The sequence below is a fragment of the Ochotona curzoniae genome, unplaced genomic scaffold, assembly GCF_017591425.1.
Source record: "Ochotona curzoniae isolate NIBS_2020 unplaced genomic scaffold, NIBS_Ocur_1.0 contig_4377, whole genome shotgun sequence".
In the NCBI taxonomy this organism is placed as follows: Eukaryota; Metazoa; Chordata; class Mammalia; order Lagomorpha; family Ochotonidae; genus Ochotona; species Ochotona curzoniae.
The window spans coordinates 79,681-86,607 of NW_024466258.1; the positions used below are offsets into that span (position 1 = coordinate 79,681).

At 42.0% G+C, this 6,927-nt stretch overlaps 2 pseudogenes; one reads left to right on the forward strand and one right to left on the reverse strand.

The window, feature by feature from the left end:
- Positions 1-1,479: 1,479 nt before the first annotated feature.
- Positions 1,480-1,829, forward strand: LOC121160177 (annotated as a pseudogene).
- A 1,866-nt stretch (positions 1,830-3,695) lies between these two features.
- LOC121160178 lies at positions 3,696-6,280 on the reverse strand (annotated as a pseudogene).
- Between the last annotated feature and the right edge of the window lie 647 nt (positions 6,281-6,927).

Consider the following 6,927-nt stretch of genomic DNA (forward strand, 5'->3'; position numbering starts at 1 on the left):
AGAGCAAATACATATGTTCTCTATAATATAAGAAAACCATCATGGAAAGTGTAACTTCGACAACCTGATACATACCAGTGTTTGTTTCTGGCTTTTTTTTTTCTGCTACATCCCATGTTTTGATGTTTTCGTTGTCAGTTTCATTTATCCCAGATACTTCCTCATGGATTATAAGGTGGCACCAATTTTCCCAAGAGATTTTTTTGGGGGATAAAGTTTGCTTATTTTTAATACAAAGTCAGATATACAGAGAGGAGGAGAAATGGAGAGGAAGACCTCTGTCTGATGATTTACTGCCCAAGTGAATACAATGGCCGATGCTGCACCAATCCAGAGCCAGGAGCCAGGAACTTCCTCCAATGTTCCACAAGAGTGCAGGATCCCACTGCATTGGGCCATCCTTGACTGTTTTCCCAGGCCACAAACAGGGAGCTGGATGGTAAGTAGAGCTGCAAGAATTAGAACAGGCATTCAAATGGGATCCTAGCAGGTTCTAGGTTAGGCCTTTAGCTGCTAGACCATGCCACAAGGCCCAAAGAGACTTTTATGGGTTTTTTTTTGGTTATGCTTGTGTTGATTACTCAGTGGCAGTTTTTTTTATGGTGTTATAATTTGCTGTGGCTGTTGTTGTAGCTGTTAGTCTAATTCATACCATTATTTGACCTTGTTTCATGGTTTCACATTTATGGAAATGTATAGTCATGAAGTACGGGGGCCTACCATATCCAGGCATGATCTCTCACAGGAGACTACAGGCCAGAAGATAAAGGTAAGATATAATTCAAATTCTGAAATCAAAATTTGTCAGTTCAGGATAAGGTACCTAGCAGGTACCTTTCTCTCCTTCTCCTGTTTTTTTTTTTTCCCCTGATTTCTATTTTTACTTTTGGTGATTTTTGCACAGGAAATTGGAATGAATAGGGAAAAGAGCTACAGGAAGGTGGCTGAGATCACAATTTCCACATTCTCTTTTTTTTTCTTCCTAAATCTGGAGGAAGGGAGGAGTCAAGGAGAGAAGTCACACCCAGCCTCCTTTATTGAAAAGGCAGATAAACAGAGAGGAGGAGAGACAGAGATCTCTGTCCAATGATTCAGTCCCAAAGCAGCCGCAATGACCAGAGCTGAGCCAATCTGAAACCAGGAGCCAGGAGCTTCTTCAAGGTCTCCTATGTGCATTCAGGGTCCCAAGGCTTTATGCCATCCTCGACAGCCTCCCCAGGGCACAAACAAAGAGCTGGATGGGAAACAAAGTGGGCCACTGGGACTATAACCAGCACCCGTATGATCTCCTGGCTTGTGCAAGGTGACGACCCTAGTCTCTAGGCTAATGTGCTGGGCCACACTCTGTTTTTAAAAATGAAAATTTTTGCATAGTAAAGAAAAGTTTAAAAAATATGCCTTTACTGTTCTCCATGAGCCACCATGCACGTGGAGTAGTGTGTGGGCATTCCAAAACCAGAGTGCGTTTGGGAGCAAGAAATGTCTTCACTTTCAGAATATGCCCTGTGCATGGATCGTCTGAGTGCCGGGCTGTTTGGTGAAGTTGCCAGGCCTGCTGGTTCCAAGTCTATGAAAGTGGTGATACTGTTCAGCTTTAGATATTGTAGGAAACTCACAAATGGCATCGCAATTGCAACCTGCACTTGGCCCTCATGGTGATTCTCCCATTTCATGGCCTCTGCAGAGATGAACATTAGGATTTTTGGAAGGAGTATCAAGTGCATGTAAAGAAGCTTCATGGAAAAGGAAAGCCAAAGAAAGAAGGGAAATTATTAAGAAAAACAAATAGTGTTGGCCTATGCAGAGGGAACTTCGTTTTCAGAGACTGAAAGGACCATGTGTCGTTCTTGTCCATGTTGGAGGATGTTGCTGGTTCTCAGTGACCTGCCTTGGGTGAACACAGTCATCTGCATGCTGAAGCCAAATGCAGGTAAAGTGTGACAGGTCACCTCAGTATTCTAATTCTGCAAAATCATTCTGGCACTGGGTTTGTAAGCTGACGTTCACCTAATAGAATGAATTGCCTAGTGAAATGGCTCCATCAATAAATAAATGATTGTCTCATGACTTACTTAGGGTGGAGATGGAATGTTGGAGAGGAGACCATGTATCATGCCCCAAACCAGGCTGAACCGCAACACCCGTTGGTTTCAGTAGAAGACGGGGCTGAAAACAGACCCAACCCAGGAATTGCAACCACCAGCTTTTCAGCACGATGGACTGCACTAGGCCCTGTATTTGCCAATACATGCAAGAATTTGCATTGGGAACACCTCAGACAAGGCTTTTTTGAGGATCTCCCCAATAAAAAGTCCAGACTCAGAACCCTAATCAGGAAAAGACAGAAGACAGAACAAGTCAATCAACCACTGCAGCTATATGTTGGTAGCAAAATTCTGGGGAAACACATAATATGATGGACTATGTCATTCAGTGGATTCTCATCATGTTTGGAATGACAAGATCTGGCAGTGATTTGTAACTGATTATCTATCAAAACTACTTGAGCAAGAAACTCGGAGCATGCCCCACATCAGGGACTTGGGGTAGATGGGTAACTGGTTAGGGATTTTCTCTCAATATCGCCCTTTACCTCAGATACATGAAGGAAAAATATGGAGATAACAGTCTTACACACTTTCCCATAGCACTTGAACGTTTTTACCCTAATTAACTATATAAAGTTGGTCAAAAATATAATAAAAAATGAAAAAAAATATAAAAAGGTGTGTTCTGGGAAATTTTTTGTGCACAAAGTATTTAAACAAAATAAAAGAACTAACAAAAAGTTATATCAATTGTTCTCAGGAGTAAAAGACATAAAAAATGGGTAAGTATTAGGTCACATTGGTTCAAGTCACTGACTATGACATTAGTATACCATATCAGCACTAGATTGCACTCTGGCTGATCCATGTCCAGTCTCCTTGTCTTTTACTCTACCCAGGGAATGAGTAAAAAATAGTTCAAGTGCTGAAATATATGGAAGAACCAGATGCATTCTGGGCTCCAGGCTTCAGCCAGAGATACTCTCTGCAGATGCAGGTTTTAAAAACTAGTGTTAATGTAAATAAAATATAATAATAATATAATATAATACAACATAATATAATAAATATACACAATTACATGTGTCTATATGAAAGTCAAATAACAGAGAGAAGGAGAGACAGAGAGGAAATCTGTCTTTTGATTCACTCCCAAGTGGCTACAATAGCCAAGATGTGTCGGTCCAAAGTCTAGAGCCAGAAACTTCTTCCTGGTCCCCATTTGTGGCTCTAGGGTCCGGAGGCTTGAGGCCATCCTCAGTTGCTTCTCCAGGCCACAAGCAGGAAGCAGGAAGGAAGTGGAGCAGTCAGGACATGAACTGATGCCCACATGGAATCCCGGCGTGTACAAAATGAGGACGTTAGCCTCTAGGTTGCCATGCTAGGCCCTAGTGCAGCCTTTGGGGAATAAAATAGTAGGTGGTGATCTCTCCTGCTTTCTCTCTCTCTCTCTTTCTCTCTGTGCCTGAGTATCTCTATAACTCTTCCTTTCTTTTGAGAAGTAAGTCTTTGTTTTTGCTAAATTGAAATCACATTTGAATTGAACTTTGGCAGCCCTTACTTTACATTTGACTCCTTAGAGTTGAACCACAAATATTCCCAAGTGGACTCGTGTATTTATTTTAAAACAATAGTGCTACTTACGTGTCACTGTTGTGAGCTCTTCCTTTTTCTTCCCTTCTTTTTCTCTCCATTGCCTCCTTTGATACCCAGCTTCTGGCCATACTCATCCCCATACCATATTAGAAGCTCACAGCCTGGTTTGATGACTTGGCAGGTGTGGTAAAATATCTGTCTGTGGTATTGGAAGGCCACCAAATTCTGCTTCTCATCATTCCAGCCACAGTTCGTTCACATACCCGGGGTGGAGATAAATGTTGAGTTACTATGCGCTGTCACATTTAAATCTCATCTGTTCTGTGATAGCCTCTATCCTGCCTGAACCCCAATTCTGCAAGAGCTCTCCCTGCAAACATGTATCTCTCTCATGAGATCAGTGAAGTCCCACGTCCAATTTGTACATACAGTATTTGTTCTGAGAAGCATGCTTTCTTACTTCCTTCCTCACTAGTCATCCTCAAAACCCTAGTCCATCTTACTCCCAACTTGACTGGCCATGAAGCACACAGAGTTTCCCTAAACTCCAAATTTCATTCAGTTTTCTGCCACAGAGGTGGGTGGACACACTCCCTACCTCTAGCTTTCCATACATGCTGCACAACTCAGCTTTCCCAAAGGCAATCCTTTGGAGTCCTTTCTCTTGGATCTTTCTCCTGTATCTTGGGAGTTCTAGACCCAGAAATGTAGAGGAGTCTTCATTGTTTCTGATCCTCTCACAGAACTACTCACAGAAACAATTGTCCAGATGCAGCTTCTTTCTCTCATCCACATCGCCAGTTTTGTTTTCTTTAGTTGATAATGTGTATTATGATTATTTTCTAATTGAGAGGTAGATACACAAACAGAACAAGGGGCAAACGACAGAGATACCAAGAAAAAGGGTGGAGTGAAGAGACAGAAAGGACACAGTGGCAGGCAGGAGCATCAACCAGGTCTTCCACAAGGATGCAGAAGTCAAAGAATGAGGACATCCTCTGAAACTTCCCTGGATGCATGGGGAAGCAACTGGTTTGGCAGTAGAGTAGCCAGTACTTGGGATGTAGGCACCCCAGTCACTGCCTTAGCCGCCTGCATGACAATGCCTGCCCCAAAACATAGGTCTTTTTGTTTTCTTGTGATCTTGTCTTTGAGAGAAATATCATCTCCAGATGTAAAATGCCATGGTTCTTACCTCATCCAGTTAGCCAAAGAAGTGTCCTTTCCATCCACATACTCATAGGTGTTCCTCCCCTTGGCTATCTGAGTTTCAGAAAAATCAGTTAATATGTTTCTGCAATGGGGATAGTTCAACAGAACTATTAACTCAACTACCATCATGTTCCATGACATTCCATGAGTCCAACCACATCTTGAGACATAACATAGTGTTGGTACACACCTAATCTGATTTGTTTCCTTACAGTAGAAGCCACAGCAGAGATCGCAACTGCTTTGTTTTTACAGCCCAGCGGTCTCATCAATGGTAATCTTCAAAAAGATTTCTGTGATCTAATCGTGTTGGCTCCACTCATGCCATAATGAGTGGAAGGACAAATGAAAGTAGAGGAGAAAGGACAGTGATCTTGTCTTTGAGAGAAATATCATCTCCAGATGTAAAATGCCATGGTTCTTACCTCATCCAGTTAGCCAAAGAAGTGTCCTTTCCATCCACATACTCATAGGTGTTCCTCCCCTTGGCTATCTGAGATTCAGAAAAATCAGTTAATATGTTTCTGCAATGGGGATAGTTCAACAGAACTATTAACTCAACTACCATCATGTTCCATGTCATTCCATGAGTCCAACCACATCTTGAGACATAACATAGTGTTGGTACACACCTAATCTGATTTGTTTCCTTACAGTAGAAGCCACAGCAGAGATCGCAACTGCTTTGTTTTTACAGCCCAGCGGTCTCATCAATGGTAATCTTCAAAAAGATTTCTGTGATCTAATCGTGTTGGCTCCACTCATGCCATAATGAGTGGAAGGACAAATGACACAGGACACAGCAGCAGGTGGAAATTCATCAGACTGCAAAGGGATGTACTTCTTACCTGCCAGCTGTACCCACTATTGGCTTCCTCTTCCACTTCTGTGATCTTACCCTCAAAAGGACCAAAGTGCAAACCCAGTGGCAGATCAGATGCTTCATTAAACACTCCAAGCCCAGCTTCAGGAATGCTGGATGGGCCAATTTGAAGCCCAGTGGGCACACTGAGGAGAGCACGACTAGGATGTCCCTTATCCACTGGGTTGTCCTTTAGAAACACCGGGGGTCCGTGAGCAGCACAGCTTTTCAGGAAGAACTTCTGACACTTCTCACAAACTGGAGATGAGAATGGAATGGATTGGGAAAGGATACCAAAGGATACCTACTGGATATAGAGAGCAACAGAAGCAGCCAACTACTCACATCACTCAGCCTCAATCTTGCACCCCAAGTTACCAGAAGATGGAATGATAGAACACCAAGGTACAAGCGGAATTTGATTTCAGGCTATAGGATTTCTCTTTGTGGATGTGCCAAAGGGTCACTTACACAGGTAATCATCATCCTCAGTCTCACTGAACTCTTTGTACGTCTGGTCATTTCTCTCTTTCTTGCAAGTTGTACATCTGAAATGTTTCATTCTCATTCTTTCTTCTGACTTCTGAGAGGGAGAGACTAAATCAGTGAGGTTTTCAATTATTTTGTGTTTTTCAAGTTTAAAATGAAATGCAGGTCTTTCAAGTCAAGGAAAAACTGCATGGACATTTTTTTGTCATGGGAAAAAACTGGTTTTCATTCATTTTCCCTGAGGGTTGGACAGCTGTTTATTTAAAAGACAAAGAAAGACACATCTAGAGATTGAGACATTGGGTGAGAGAAACAGCATGTAGAAGGCAGAGAGAGGTGGGGGAGCTTCACTCTTTTTTTTTTTTTTTATTGATTACATTGCATTATATGACACAGTAAGCCTCTTCTTGTCCACATAAGTTCAATGGTTTCTTGGGGAGACCATCTCTGGTCTGATGGTAGATCTAGCAGAGTATCATCCCAATCAATTAAAAGCCCCAACACAACACAACATCCGTAACAACAATTACCATTAACATTGAAGCATAATTTTGCTGAACCTGGCTGTTTTTCAGGTCGTCTAACTCTATAACTCTATAACTCTAACAAGACATATTTCAGCAGTTTAGGTGAACAGTTTTTAGAAGTGATGTGCAGAGAAAACTCAGTACCCTAATGAGGAGTACTAATCTTTGTGTCCCACCCAATGAGGTATAAATG